This window comes from Pipistrellus hanaki (genome assembly GCF_964339955.1).
Source record: "Pipistrellus hanaki genome assembly, chromosome: 12".
Lineage (NCBI taxonomy): Eukaryota > Metazoa > Chordata > Mammalia > Chiroptera > Vespertilionidae > Pipistrellus > Pipistrellus hanaki.
This window is the reverse complement of record NC_140514.1, coordinates 29182657-29198864: the sequence shown is the minus strand read 5'-3', so window position 1 is coordinate 29198864 and position 16208 is coordinate 29182657. Positions and strand designations below refer to the sequence as shown.

Below are 16208 nucleotides of genomic sequence, written 5' to 3'. Positions count from 1 at the left end.
GGCCATGGTATTTTGTGGAAGAGCCACACTTAAGGAACCAAAGAGCCGCATGTGGCTTGCGAGCTGCAGTTTGATGATCAACGCTCTAGATTAGGGGTGTCGAACTCAATCAGAGAAGGGGCCAAAATCTAAAATCCAGCCTAAATCGCGGGCCGAATGGTTTACTGAACAGTCATAAACTGACAATGTCATAAACTGACAGCGGAGTGCAGTGATGACAGCGCGGTGCGGGCCACATTGCAAGGCCTGGTGGGCTGGATTTGGCCCGCGGGCCTTGTGTTTGACACATGTGCTCTAGATGATAGCTGTAAGCAGCTCATCCTTATACAACACATAGCAACTGGATGACACAATCTGAGGATGTTGGAAGAACATCATAATTCCTTCACACACACACACACATACACACACACACACAGGCATACACACATGCACACACAAGCACTGCATAGAGTCCAAATAAACTGGGTAAGCTGATTCATTCATGGGCAGGAATTAATCTATGCCATCTACTTAGGGAACAATGTGATTTTAGGGATTGTGGGAGATACTGGAACACAGAGTGTTCCAATAGTATCATGATACAAGTAGCAAGATGCTTGGAACTGGGGGGAAGGCTCACAAAGAAAGGAGAGGAATGCTTGGAGGTGAGATTCTATAAGCAACAAAGAGGAATCACCTCCTTCTCAATAAATATCCCTTAAATATTTTAAAAATATCAACAGTGGGTAAAGAATATGTCAAAGTAGTCATTATCTCTATATTTAAGATAGCTACTCTGTGGTTAATAATACAAAGCACACACATTTAAAATATCCTATATAATAAAAGGCCAGTGACCATAAGCACAATGCCTGGAACCACCTCTAGACCAGTTGCTATGAGGTGGGGGCCAGTTAGGGGAACCAGGTGGCTGGCAGCGGTGGTGGGGCGGGACCCAGGGACTGGCAAGGGGAACTAACTGGTTGGCAGGGGTGGCATGATGGGGCCAGGGATTGGCAAGCGGTAGAAGATGGGCCTGATTGCAGGCTGGGCCTAGGGACCCTACCTGCATAGGATTTTGTGCGTTGAGCCTCTAGTTAAAATATACAGACAGTGAATGGCAATGACACATGAATGGTCCTCGTACAAAAGACCATGATGTTCAGAGATTCATGATATTACCACAAGGTGTGTGTGGAAAGTGGAGCGCAGATAAAGATTCAGTACAAGGAGGTCTTGAGCCAAAGCTTCAGGGATGGTAGGATGTACCTATGTGAGGGGAGAGATAGAAGCAACGTGTGGAGATGAGGAAATGCTGGAAGTCTGTACGGCGAGGAAACCACCACTGACATGAGGAGGAAGATTCTAGAAGGTTGTGAGTGAAAAAGCTGGAATGGTTAAGTCCTGGGCTTTTCTCCATGAAGAATATAGGGAGCCTATTTTAAAGGGAAATATCTGAATCATTTTAGTCAGATTGACCGGCTTCTGATGACCTCGGCAAGGCCTCTTCTCCCCAGCAGGCCTCTGACACAGCCATCCTGAGTCCTTCAGCAGATGATGCCTTTGGAGAACCACTGACCAGATAACCAGTTAAACACTTGGTGGAGCCCAGAGTCAGATCTGGCATTTGGAAGACACCTGGGCCCCTGCCGACAGTACCCTTTTGTTTAATTTCTCAAACCTGATGTTTTCTTTTGTTTTAAATTTATCCTAGTAGCAACAGTTTATATTTCTAAATAATTTGCCCACACCTTTCTCGGGGTCGCCCATCGCTGAGGATACCTTCTGCTGTTTTGTGCCCGATGGGATCTCCTTGTTTGAGGAAGCAATAGACCAATTCAAGGTTTTCTCCGAAAGGAGGGTACTGCCCTCTTTAGGGGACCTAATCCGATAAGTGCTTCCTATGTGGGCATTTACCTGTCCTTTTTAAAAATATATTTATATTTTATTGATTGTTTACAGAGAGGAAGGGAGAGGGATAGAGAGTCAGAAACATCAATGGGAGAGAAAAACATCCATCAGCTGCCTCCTGCACACATCCTACTGGGGATGTGCCCGCAACCAAGGTACATGCCCTTGACCGGAATCGAACCCGGGACCTATCATCTACAGGCCAGCACTTTATCCACTGAGCCAAACCGGTTAGGGCTGCCTGTCCTTTTACATGTTCATTTTCCTTGGGAACAATAAGGCAGGGCCCCTCAGCCCTCAACTTCCAATCTCTCATCTCCCGTCATTCTCATTCACAAAAGGAACAAATGGAGCTTTTACATTCTTCCCAGTCACTTCTTGTCAGCTACATTTCATGGAATTTATATAATTCTGAGTAATAGGTAAAGGTTTTAAATACTAAAGCTTCTTCTGAAAGTACTGAGCTGACCAGAAATTCTCACAGTGAATGCTTCATGAAGGGGTAGTGGCATCTTAAGCAAATAATCTGCTAAATTAATAAACCTCATAAATTACAAAATCCCTGAATACCAACTGCTGAAATACAATCACTCTCTGACCCGAACCTATTAAGTGAAGAAGTCTGCTGTGCATAATTTACAACGGTGCTATGAATGAAAAATAGCTTCTTAAAAGGGAGATAAAACACAAAATTGGTCTTGCTGTAGAAACAGAATTAGTGGTTATTTCAGTTCTTATTTATTCTAATAATGGTTTGTGGGTCATCTAATAATTTTTTCCTTTGTCACTGTTTTTCTCTCAATTGCTCAATCATCCAAGATAGAGACAATATTACATTTTGTTGCTGGGATAGCAAGAGCAATGTGAAAAAGGTAATGTTCATCATGTTTATTTCGTATGTATGCATACCGTTTCCTTCAAGTTATAAATATAATATTGCATACCGATGTCTACTTATTGGTGATATCCATTTAATTACACCTCTTGTCTAAAAAATAAAGGTATTTTGAAGGTATTAAATGAGTGGTTCCCATCTGGGAATGGTTTTGCCCTGGAGTCATTTTTTTCTCTACAATCAATAAAAAACATATCCACACCAATCGATGAGTGGATATGTTTTTTATTGATTATAGAGAAAGGGGAAGGGAGAGAAACATAAAACATGCATGTGAGAGAGAAACACTGACCAGTTGCCTCCTATCTGATCAAACACACAACCTAGGTATGTGCCCTGATGGGGAATCGAACCTGCAGCCATTTAGTGTACAGGACGGTGCTCCAACCAACTGAGCCAACTGGCCAGGGCAACTAAAACTATTCTGGAAAGATAAATCAGCATTGTCTTTCTGTTCTTCAAGTGAGGTTACAGTATGTTTCTTTCTTACTTGTTCTTAGGAAGGAAAGTCCTTGTTTTCAACCCTAACAAAGAAAGATGATTTAAATCTCTCTAAATACAAAACCCAACGTATGTACATGCTGCTCGTTGCATTGAGGGTCATTGGCTAGCATAAAAAAGTATCTGTTGACAATAATGATTTAAGTAGCATTATTTCTAATCTTTGAAAAGATAATTTTGTGTTTAAAATTAATTTTCTTATCTGTCTACGGTTGCAACTTAACACAGTTTCCCTTATATGCACTATAAAATGTTAATAGCTACATATAGAGTGACTTTACTACTGTAGTGTCATTTTTCTCAGCTTGATCAGCTCTTTTGAATGGCATCATTATGAACAAAGTTGGTTTCAGTAATAAAATATGAATAGTTCCGATAAAAAAGTAGGCACCATTACAATTAAGCAGTATCTGGCATTTTAGAATATGATAGCTACTTATAATGTTGTTGTAGGATAAGCAAGTCTTCAACATAAACATAATCACAAGAATGATCTAGACAAGTCTGTGAAGCACAAAAAGGAATGTGAATTGGGGGAGATGTGGTGCCATAGGCTGGGGCAGGGATAGAGTGGAGGAAGCTGAATATTTAATACTCACCTGGATTCTTTCAAAGAGATGGTGAGCTGTTTATTAACATTTTATTTATACTGGTGCCAATCATCTTGTTCTATTTCTGCAAACAAACACATTTTTAAATTAGGACAACATACCAAATATCTCAAAAAACTTGAGTCTTAATATTTTGTTCGATAAGATATACTGCAAAAATTAGCATCTTCATATTTGTAAGGTATTTATTCAATTATATTATAGTGCTTTTGGAAAGTATATAAACTAGGATATATAAAACAACTCTAAAAGTCTTAAACAAAAGTCACTTAAACAAAACACATTGAATGTATAACATAACACTAAAATATAACTCAAGATATGTGACTCTTTACTAATTTATTATTTTGGGGAATAATAAAAGTGTTTTCTCATCTTAGAGTATTCTAATTTGCCAAATGAACAAAATCCAGACTTTTTAGACTTTCATTCAGGCATTTCTGTAATCTGATCTTGACATCCTCAAACAAATTTATGACTTTGCAGCCCTGAATGTGAACCTCCAACCTATCCCTAGCCCCTTGAAAAATTATTGCAGATTTGTATCTCCATCTCTCTCTCTCTCCCTTCCCCCCGCCCTCTCTCCTTGCACCACCCAATCCCAACTTCCACTTTACCTATGTAAACTGTATCTTTATTTCTTTTTCTTTTTTTTTAAGTGCTAATCTTTCTTTTGGTAAACTTTAAAAACAATATTTATTGTTCAAAGTATTACATACGTCCCCTTTTTCTCCCCACTGTCTTCTTCTAGCTGGCACTGCCCCCACTGCCCCAGACCTTCACCACCTGATTGTCTTGTGTCCAGGGGTTATGCATATATGCATACAAATTCTTTGGTTAATCTCTTCCCATACACCCACCCACCCCCACCTTCTTATGACGCTATTCAATTTCTTCCACCTCTTCTGTAACCAGCCTTTCAAAACTTTCTTTTGTCCAATCTTTTTCCATTGTCTGTATCAGCTATTCAGCACTCATCCAAAGCTATTTTAGATTTAAAGTTAACTACTTCTGGCTGCCTACCACATAGTATGCTGGAAAATATTTAGTTGGAAATTTTAATATTTATGTGATATTCTGATTAGAGCACAGAGTTACCAAGTGTTGCAGCAATAATATATTAGCTTCATCCATGAGCTAGAATTTCTGTGTAAGCAGCTTTTCCACTCTCCTTTAGAGTTCAAAGTGTTCTTTCTCTCTTTCCCATACTCTCTGCAAAGGCTACCCTTTTTCACCACAAGGCAGCCTAAAGGATCCTGCATTCTTCAGCCGTATATTTGTTCCAGGTTGAGTTAATCAATTACTATTTTCTTTAGCTACATAATAACTAGGATTAAAGGTAGAAAATGCCTCTTTCACCTACTTAAATTTTTAGACAATCTACAAGTTTTTCTAAAGGGAAACAGCTAAATAAATTATGGTAGATTTGTCTACTGGAGATTTATATTGCTGTTAAGAATGAGGTAGCTCTCTATAAATATGCTATTATAAAATAATAGAGTTTAAGTTAAAAAAGGAAATTACATAAAATATAGAAGATATTGTGTCACTTTTGGTAAAAATACATATATTTGTATATTTTTAGAAAGATGTCTCTGTAGATATATATCTCTCTAGCAGAAGGAAAACAGTCACTATTTGTTTGTATTATTTTAACTATCAAAAGTATTTTTAAAACTATTTTTATGGTATGAACACCACATAATCTCAGAAAAGTTCTACCAAACTTCAAGAAAGACAATTCCTTCATTATTGGTTTGTTTGCAAAAGGTAATGGAAAAACCCTTGGTTTGTTAAGAGGTATTTTTTTCTATCTGTATTTGCTATTTCATTTCATTTCCTCATTTGGAAACCATTTTTTGGTCATCTATTAGAACATTAAAAATTGCTGATTCAGAAACCAGTACTGACTTATATATCCTAACCTGAGTGAACAATCAGTGTATGGCATTGTGCATGACCTCAGAACTGGCTTGGGGTGACTGAGCAATCTTAGCCTCCTGTTTGACAGTTGTGTGACACTCCCACTGGACAAAGTTGAGAAATCACACAGCCTTACTGACTACTGGCAGCAGCTCTACAACCCCAGGGGAACCAGCCTTCAGATGAAGCTGACTCTGAGGACTCAGAGTAGAGAGACAAGCTGTTTGGTGACACTATTGGGCTGATGGATTGGCCAACCCTAAAGCCTTCCCTGCTCTGTATTTCCAATTATAGGCAATAAATTCCCTTCATTAGTTAAACCACCGTGGGCTGGTTTTTCTGTTAGTTGCAACTGAAGGCATTCTCTTAATATGTTTGTTTTTTTCTGTTTGCTCAACTTCATGTGACTTTCTCAGACTAGAATGCCTCTGAATGCTTTCAACTTGTAGCTCCATCCTACTTCCCTTTTAAAATTCAGCCCAGGCACTCCTCCTCTGGGGAACCAGCCCATGACTGACCCTTTCTACCTTGAAACCCAGGTTGGTACTACCTCCTCCTCCAGCTGTGGCTGTGTTCCTTTAACTGATGGTGTTTTAATTATCTGATTATGTGTCTTTCTTCGCCATGGGATTGTGAGCTTTCAAAGACAGGGACTAAATGGTTTACATTTGGATGTGTATCCCTAATGCCTAGCATTAGGTCTAGCATTGCATAGATGCTCCATAAATATTTATAGACTGGTAGATGGTTAGGTGAATAAGAGCATAAATCTTAACCATGGGTATATAAAAAATGTAGGATGGTTAGCTTCTAATTTTTATAATGGCTTTCTGTATTTTGCACAGAAATGAGAAAAATGTTTAAAAAGCAGTTGCCTATTTATGCAGAAATTAAGGTTAGACCTTTGTGGTTTTTTAAAAAAAAATCCACATTTTAAACTCCCTTTGTAAAAACGCATTAACCACAATTCATTAATAAATATTTATAATTGAGATAGCCGAAGACAAACCCCATACTGTTATTCTCTCATGAAAAATTAAATTGACTTACTCTTTTGATTAATTTTGAAAGCTTTGGTTTAAGGTTAGAGGAGTCTGACAGAAAAATTGAAGCTGTGATTGATTTACATGACACACTTTTAATGGAAAATACTGTAAAACATTGCAAAAGCTCTCTGACATCTTCAGAGATGAACTCAGATGAGAAATGCCAGGTTTGTGGGGCAGGGGAAGATCTCTGTAAATAACCTTCACCTCAGACCCACCCTTTCTGAAAACCCTGGTAGCGAAGTGCTTCTACTTTCTTAGCGGATACCTACAGGAATAGCAGAGAACAGACTTCGCTTCCCCGTCTTACAAACAATGTAAATGCTAAACTTTGTCAAAAGACTTCAAAGAGCAGAGAGAATATAAATAAATCCTGGATCTGTCCATAACATATGAAAGGTACAGGGCTGGCAGAAATCCCTTCTCTTTACCCCTCCTTGAGGACAGCTTGTATTAGTTATTTTTGTAAGCACGCTGCCAGAAGAGATGTCAGACACTAGGCATTCTAGGAATTGCTAAATACAGGAACTGTTAATGGTGATTCTCGCTTTGTAGTGGGATTACCTGTGAGTCTTATTTCCTTTTTGGCATTCTTTAGCCTTTTCTACATTTTCTGCAGTGGTGATGTACTTGTGGTGTTATTTTCATGAGCCCAACAGAAGTCAATAGAGAGAAAGGGGGGAAAGAGGGAGAAGATATTCTGATATTGGGAACCTCTTTGTTCTCTTCTGTAATTCAACATGGCCCTCATAACTGGTGCTTTTGTAGATGTGGCCAATCAAGATAGAAACAGGTCTGCATTCCAGCACTAGCCTGCCAGATATGCTGCTTACCTGATTTTCCCCTCCCGTTATCAGAACGTGTACTCTAAAATCTACCTATGTGAGATCTGAACTTACAGGACGGTTACAGTGACAGGAACTAATATTTGCTGAGTGCCTAGTGAATTTGATGCTTAGGTTACCCATAAAATCTTCCCACAAACCCCAAGTCCCATGGTGATGCTAATGAGTGACTTGAGTATGGAAGTGAACTTTAACTTCCCTATGATCCCCATCCCTTCAAATAATTTTTTTAAATATATTTTATTGATTTTTTTTTTACAGAGAGGAAGGGAGAAGGTTAGAGAGTTAGAAACATCAATGAGAGAGAAACATCAATTAGATGCCTCCTGCACACACACACACACACACACACATACACGCACACACTGGGGATGTGCCCCCAACCAAGATACATGTCCTTGACTGGAATTGAACCTGGTACCCTTTAGTCCGCAGGCCAACGCTCTATCCACTGAGTCAAACCAGTCAGGGACCCTTCAAATAAATTTAAGTAAAAACAGTAAATACATTCACCTCAAAGGCAGGAAGCCTTTATCAGATTATAACTATGCTCCTGCTTCCAAAAAGCCAGAGATTATACAAAATTTCTCATTTAGTTACAGGAAACATGTGGTCAGAAATTGCTCATGTGCTAGTTCTCCAAATTCAGCCTCAAGACAAATCACTTCACCCCCCCTTCCATTTCCAGGCCCCTTTTAGAAAGATGATCTGCAGCTATCACCATGGATATTATTGTACTCATTTTACAGATTTATCAAGATTAAGTAAAACATTCAAGGGCATGGTTAGTGAGAGGTAGAGCTCTTAAGAGAATACTTGTCTTTCAAACCCCAAAGTCTGTCCTTTTCCTGCTGTACCATGCTACCAAACTTTATAAAACTACAAAATGACTGATCTAGAATGATAGGTTTAGAATTCACAGAATAAAGACTATACTTTATTATTTAGGCAAGTAAAGCAATATGCTGAGTTATTCTGGTATTAACTACTAAACTCTCTTAACTAAGAAACAGAAAACAATCTCTCAGCCAACTGTGACTAAGGGAAATATTTTTCTTTTCTAGTTCAGTATCTCTTCTAGATTGGCCATTCTGTTCTGTTTGTTTATTTTTTATATTAACTGATCTTCTGTGGCCCAGACTATTCACATTTTAATGATCTCTATATTGTAATGACTTTTTAAAATTTATTTTTGACTTAAATATTAATTGCAGAAAATATCTGTTCATTTATTCTCCTTTAAATTAAATATTAATCAACCATATTTCTCTTTCCCCAACTAGCTCTGTTATTACTTACTAGCTACTGTAGAGATCCACGTAATTCTGAAATGTAGAAAGACAGGTGATATTTCAAATTGCTCACTCCAGGTAAAAACTGAAAATTACCTATTTTTTGAAAAGTAATTATCTGTATTTAAGCAATTTCTGACCTTATGTTTCCTGTGACTAAATGAGAAAATTTGTATAATCTCTGGCTTTTTGGAAGCAGGATTATAGCTGTAACGTGGTAAAGGCTGCCTGCCTTTGAGGTGAACGTATTTACTGTTACCTCCAGTGCGACAACTGAACATTCCCACCCTGACCACAGTAGGTGAGTGTGGACTATTTCAGTCTCATGAAACAACCAGGATTCTTAAATAGGAAACTTGATTTTTATCCCTGTGCCATTGTTCTTCACATATCTCATTACTACTATTAATTTCCTCCTCAGAGACATCTTATCTCTTCCGGTAGAACCCATGGATACATTTAATAAGCCTTAATCAATCTTAGTCAGGAAAAAAAAAAAAGTCCAGGAGTTCTTCTTGAACACGTTTCCCTCTGTCTGCACACATACCTGTATGTATACAAATGACCACGATGTCTTGTTGCACTCGCAGGCTCCAGATTCAAATCTTGGTTTGAATCCTGGCTCTATAATCTTCTTAGTATACTTCTAAAGTTTAACCAAAGCATATTTATATAGTTTTTGCAACCCCAGGAATAAAACAGAAAACTTAAAAATTGGCCTGGAAATCTGATTTAAGCTGTTAGGAAACTGTGTGTGTGTGTGTGTGTGTGTGTGTGTGTGTGTGTGTATGTATGTGGTTTTGTTTTAGGATCCACTTCCTACCCTGTCCCCCAGTTGATTAAAGAAAAGATTTTCCTTTTAATGGAGAGTTAGAAATTTAAGTAAAGAAAATGTGAGGCTACATTTTACTTTGATGAAAGCTTACTTTGAAGGTCAAGTTAGTATTGCTTTTCTTTGGTCCTAGCTGGAATCTTATAAAAGGCAGGCTCTTCCCAAGGCCATGTCAATGACTCTGAACTAGTGAACACTTACTATTTATGTTTACTTACATAGGGTTTTTTCCTTTCTGTTTAGTTTTGATTATGTTCTTACTAAAGCAGGCTAATACACTTATGTAACCAATTATGCAATAAGTAAAGCTTATTGACAAGTGTTTTAATTCATATGATCTTTCCAGAAGCAGGGTTTTGCTTTGTTTATTTTATTTATGTGTGTTTGATAGTTTAATGAAATATAAATTTACATATCATAAAATACACCTATTTTAAGTGTATAACTCAATGTTTTTTGATAGATTGACAGAATTGCACAATCATCACCACAATCCAGTTTTCAAACACTTGTATTGCTTAATAAGATAATTCATTTGCAGCCATTCTGTCTCCACTCAAAGCTCTAGTAGCAGATTTTGAGGAAAAAAAATCTTCTCTTAAAAAGTGATCTAACTCTCCTCCATTATCTACTCTTTTGATAGGTGAATAGACCAGGGGACTAAAATTAAAAAAACAAAATCAAGATTCACCTCAAACCAAGCTAGCTTATGAAGTTCAGTGTCTGTCCAGATATATCTATCTGTTTGTTTATTTTGCACAAACTGTTTAAATCAAAGTATGTTGGAAGAAAGATCTAAGAGGTGAAACCAGTAAGTTGCATAGACTGCTTCTGTTTATTCCTAACTAAAACTCAATAAAAATGTATTTTTAAATATTTCTTTAAGTATCTAATTGAAAGATATAGAGTTTTTAAAGAACATAAATTCACTTTTCAACATCATTTTTTCAAATTCATTAATTTTCATTTTAAAATTTTATTTTTGAGCAGTGTTTCTGATATCTTTCCAATTATCATAAAATATACAATTATTTCAGCTAAAATGAAAAACAAAGGCATCTCATTATAAAATCACTGAAAATAAGGGCCAATTTCCCTGCATGATTATATACAACCAGGACATTCCAGGTAGTTAAAAGGTGACCTTTTGAAAGGTAGGCTAGGGATCGTTTAGTAGAGACAACTGCCTCATCAACCCTGTTGACCTTGCAGAAGAGGTTACTCCTTAGTGGCCATACAGACTTCTGAGTTATTAATTAACCACCTAGAAAAAGTAATGAAAACATAAGGAGTGGGTTACAGGGTTAATATCAGGAACTATCTCATATCTCTCCCACCTGCTCATGGGTTCTCTAAATGATTCCACTCAACAGTCAAATCTTTTTGTCATGGAAATAGGAGTTATTCTATCACTCTATACATGCATTTGTTAACAAATACATAATCCATAATAAAGAGCTTATATTATAGAAAGACCATGCAAGATAAAATTAAAAGCACTTTGTTGTTTGAAGATATTTGAATTGTGTTGTACACTAAATAGGATGAGCAAAAACACTTTAATCTTTCTATAATAAATCAAGATTTCAATCAGGAAGAAAACAAATTTCATAAGTTTGTTGTAGGTACATAATAGACTCAAATACTATAAAACTGGGTCATGAAATGACAATAGGCAGAGCTCTGGTGATATCTAAAGAATGGAATTTTATTACCAATATAATGAATGGTAGGAGACCTATATAAATATGACCTATTTCAATTCAATTCTTTTCTTTCAAATCTACAAGTATTTGTTGATAGCTTATTATATCAAAACCACTGTTCCAGATCCATAGGCAACATAGTAGGCCATATAAATAAAAATAATAGAATATCTGCTCAGTTAGTGCTCAACAAAACACAGCTGTGACCTAAAACATGCCAGCCATCATATTGCCTATCTTTTGGCCCAAAATTAAAATTATGTAAGGGTTATCATCATACCTATTTTCTCACTGGGCTGAATAGTCAAGTCTTCAGATATAGGGGCTCCTTTAGCTAATACTAAAATTAACCCAGGTAGCTCTAAATTTTCCTGCATAACCTTGAAGCTCTACAAGGTAAAATTTCCACAAGTTTTCAACCTGTGCCAAATTTGATCAGTAAATTACCAAATCCACATACAATTTTGAAATGATCTATATTTAGAGGAATTCTTAAGATCACTGATGACTCCTCCACCACATGAATGAAAGTTGCAGGATAATATCAGCATTGCACAGAAGCTCTGAATTCTGAGCAGGAGGAAGGCAAGAAGCTGTGGTGAGGAGGAACATGTCAGGAAAGCTGACTCTGAAGGTGGGTTCTGGAGGCAACTGGAGAATGTTTCACTGGGCCTCTTGATAATTTGTTCCTCCCTGCAAACATTTTCCAGGTCACTCTGTTTTTATCCAGAAAAATCTATTCTTTAGGGAATAAATGGGCTTACTAACTGTCTCCCTTTTAAAATTCAATTAACTTTTAAGAGAATAAGAAGGCTAATAGCCACAAGTTAATGAGAATTAGTTTGAAATTTTTAATACAGTTGCTTTCCTTCCAATAACTCAAGGTAACTACACTGTCAGAATGCTAGTTTTTATTTGAGTAGTTATAATACAAATATGCAAGAATATATACTATATATTAAAAGGCTAATATGCAAATTGTCCCCTCCACCTGGAGTTCGACTGGTAGTTCGACCAGGGGGTGGGGCTGGCTGGCCAACAACCCATGGCCCCTCTCCCTGACCAGCCTACCTCCATTGGCCAGGGCAGGCTGGCTGATTTTATATATATATATATATATATATATATATATATATGATCTTTAAAATTTAAAAAGAATTGTCACATACTCTGATGGTAATATGTCATGTGACAAAAAAGACACTGTTGGTTGCCTACTTTCAGTTGCTTGTATGTAAAACCCTGATTTTGGGTTCTCCCCAAACCTCATTTTGAATATGGGTCAAATAAAAAAAAAAAAGTCTAAACCAATTGTGGTGTATCATTTGACTTACCAATGATTTATTTTGGGTGAGCTCAGACCTCATTTCTGGCCGATAGTTATGAGGGAGCTCTGTGGAAGAGCTTCCAAAAAGGTTACTTTGCTCTAAGGGGGTGGGGAAGATAAAGTATTCACAGGAAGAAGTAAGTCCCCTTGCTTCCATCAGATGTCATTATATTTGCAGGTGAGGCCACATTTCAGAACGGAATAATCAGAGCTATAGAAGTCCTCTCACAACCAGGAGGCTGCTATGTCCCAATGCAGAAAATGGCTGACAGAAAAAATGGAAAGTTGTAGGGTCTTTAGTCACGTTCATTAGCCATTAATTTAAATATTCCGATAGCTGCATACTCATAGGATTTTGTGTCATAAGAACGAACTCATCTGTCTTATTGTTTAAGATAACCGAGTCAGAGTAAGTGGTTACTGTTAACTGAAATCATACCTATACCTGTGAATTGGTTAGATCCCTAATTTAGAGATATGAAAACTGAGGTTCATAGATTCAGGAACTTGACCAAGACCACATGGCAAGTTGCATGTATGTAACATAGTTGCAATTTCACATTCCAAGGGTTATAGGGATTCCATTTAATGCTGAATGAGTATCGATGAGTAAAAATAGTTAACCATTGGGGGGCATTGGACACTTTGGAAAACTAAGTAGACTTATTCTTCTATCCTCCTCAAAATAGGAATGCTGTGGTAGAGGGCTTAGGGCATCAGAAAGATCACTGGGAGATTGGAGGACAAGGAGTAGCGAGGTATCAAGCTCAGATTTTGCCTGTTTTGAAATGTTGTCTAAAGCTAGCCTGAAACTTACGAAAAAAATGAAACTCTTCCTCCTCTTTTTTCCTATTTCACATGTATTTCTACCCTCAGGACATCCACCATTGATGAGTAATATTGGTAATTCTTTTATATTCTCTTTTAATAGCACTGTACTTTGCCAAATGACTTATGTAGAACCTCTTGGTGATAAGGAAAATGGCCCATTTACACTAATGGGAAAAGATAAATTTATAAAAGAATGAATGAGCAAATGTCATGGAACAGAAAGGTAGAGAGCACTCCTTGACGGAACAGGGTTTCAAGCCAGGAGTTAGGAATCTAACAGGAACTTGTGTGTGCCATTACATAGGAGTGTGAGGAGACATGGGCTCTTTTCTAATTTATCTACCTCTCAGTGCAGATCCGCTTTTCTCTCCTCCTCATACACAGGGTCAAAAGATGCATTCCCCCAGCCTGCCCCCCCCCCCCCCAATCACTACCACCCCACCAGCCAAGTTAATATGACCTTACATCAAATGCTCCATTAGAATAGACCCATTCTCCCTGAAGTTCAGTCCTTCAATCCTTAATCCTGAATTCTTAAGAGAGGTGAATAGGTCTGGCCAAGCTGAACTTCTGGATTGGTTTCACTCTAATGAGACATGCCTACTATTGTCCAATCAACTGTTGCCATAGGTAACAGACACCTTGAACCAACATAGATACTTCCATGGCAAGAAACAGGTCTCAGAAAAGTGGCTGTAGATGGGAAGCACCCTCAAATGAAGTCTAACCAGTATATAAAAATTCATTTTATGTTGCTTCTTAATGACTTCAAAGTTTCTAATAGCTAGTTTGTAAATAAAAATTTCAATACAATTCAGTAGTCATAAATGGGAAACCCCCTTTTAGTGGTGAAGAATTAAAAAACCAGGCATCCCTGCTGATAATTACTTAATGTGGATAATGGCATGTATGTGACAAAAACCTCAGAGGCCATAATTGCTAGTGAAACTCACCATTTTTCAAAGAGCACTGGGTGTCCCTGGTGGTCTAGTGGTTAGGATTCGGTGCTCTCTCTCTCTCTCAAAGAGCACTGATATGTGTAATTTATAATTACCCATTGCACTTAGTATATACATTACAAATAATATATATATAATATATATGCTATCTATTATATATATTAGTACATTATCAAGGATAATGCAAAATAAATATATTTTATATGGAAATATATTAAAAACTAAATTCTTACATAGATTGTTTGATTATATTTAAGTAACTAACTCAGCAACCTGCTTTTAGACTATAGATGTAATGTTAAAATTTCAGATAAACAATTGACATACAATACTGTAATAACATCAGGCAAAAGTATTTTAAAATGGTGAAAATGAGTAATGTTAAAGCTGAGCCACACTATAAATGACACCAAGCATGCAAAGTATATAATTTAAGTCACAGAACACCCATATGTGAAATAAATTGAAATTAAATGTTAATGAAAGTTAAGAAAGTACAGGTATAAAAACTGTCACGAATTATAAGGTTATAAATTTTTATCACTCTATTTTTGTAAGCTGAAATTCATGTTCTCTATGTGTCAACACCAATATGAACTTTGTTTATCAAAAATGCTTTTCAAGTGTCACAAATTTTAGGAGCACAATGACTCAGATAATAAATCCTGACATGATATGTGAATCTATGAGAATATATATTCTATGAGTGAAAATATATTAGGAAAAACCTAGCTAATGTGAAATTCATTTTGTAAATTGAAATAGGCAATAATATAGTCTTTATAAGATTTCCAGGGAATTTGAAAAGAAATTCTATATTGAGTAGATCTTTTTAAAAAGTAATGACTTAAGATTTCAAATGACAGGAAAAGTCAGAATTAAAACACATGTATTCATGTACAGTATACAGAGGGGATACCTAGGATGGGAGCTATTTTGGCATAAAAGTGAAAATAAAAATCATGCCATTCATTTAGAAAAATCAGAACTGCACAGACATTCACCCAGTACGGCAAAGACAAATGCCCATTTTTTTTTTTTTTTTGCAAAAGCTGGGGCAATTTTATTCTTTTGTTAGTTTCCATTTTCACTAATCCTTACCTAATATGGATTGAGTGAATATGCCAAAATACTATGCAAAAAAAATCTGTTCTTTGTTTCAGCTTAATTGGGAACCAGAAATACAGAACAACTGAAGGGGCTCTTTCTTCACTGAGCATTGTAAGCACTGTGGGCATGAAACATTTGAAGTATTCTGGTCACATTTTAGATAAGAATGTGAATTATTGAAATGGCCTTAAATCTCCAAGTCTTTTGGCCAAGTTCACCCTGACTCTAACTGAAGAGGGACATTTTATACCTTAAACTAGGAGCTCAGTGCACAAATTCATGCATCTTGAAAGGAACTGTGGGCTGCAAGGCTGCTGTGGCACAGGGTTGGGTCTTGACCCTCCTGCCACATCCCCGGTCCCCTGTCTGCCAGCAGCCCTGCTCCTGCAGCTGCTCCCATACACTAACAGCGCTGGCCACATCTGCACCTACTGATG

The 16208-nt window shown here is 37.0% G+C and overlaps 1 long non-coding RNA gene across 1 annotated transcript in view; it reads right to left on the bottom strand.

Annotated features, from left to right (window-relative positions):
* LOC311630889 overlaps window positions 1-16208 on the bottom strand; it is an 85564-nt gene that overhangs the window by 26789 nt on the left and 42567 nt on the right. The window contains exon 2 of the long non-coding RNA XR_014796478.1: window positions 3889-3964. This is a non-coding gene — a long non-coding RNA (uncharacterized lncRNA). The remainder of the gene's footprint in view (window positions 1-3888; window positions 3965-16208) is intronic.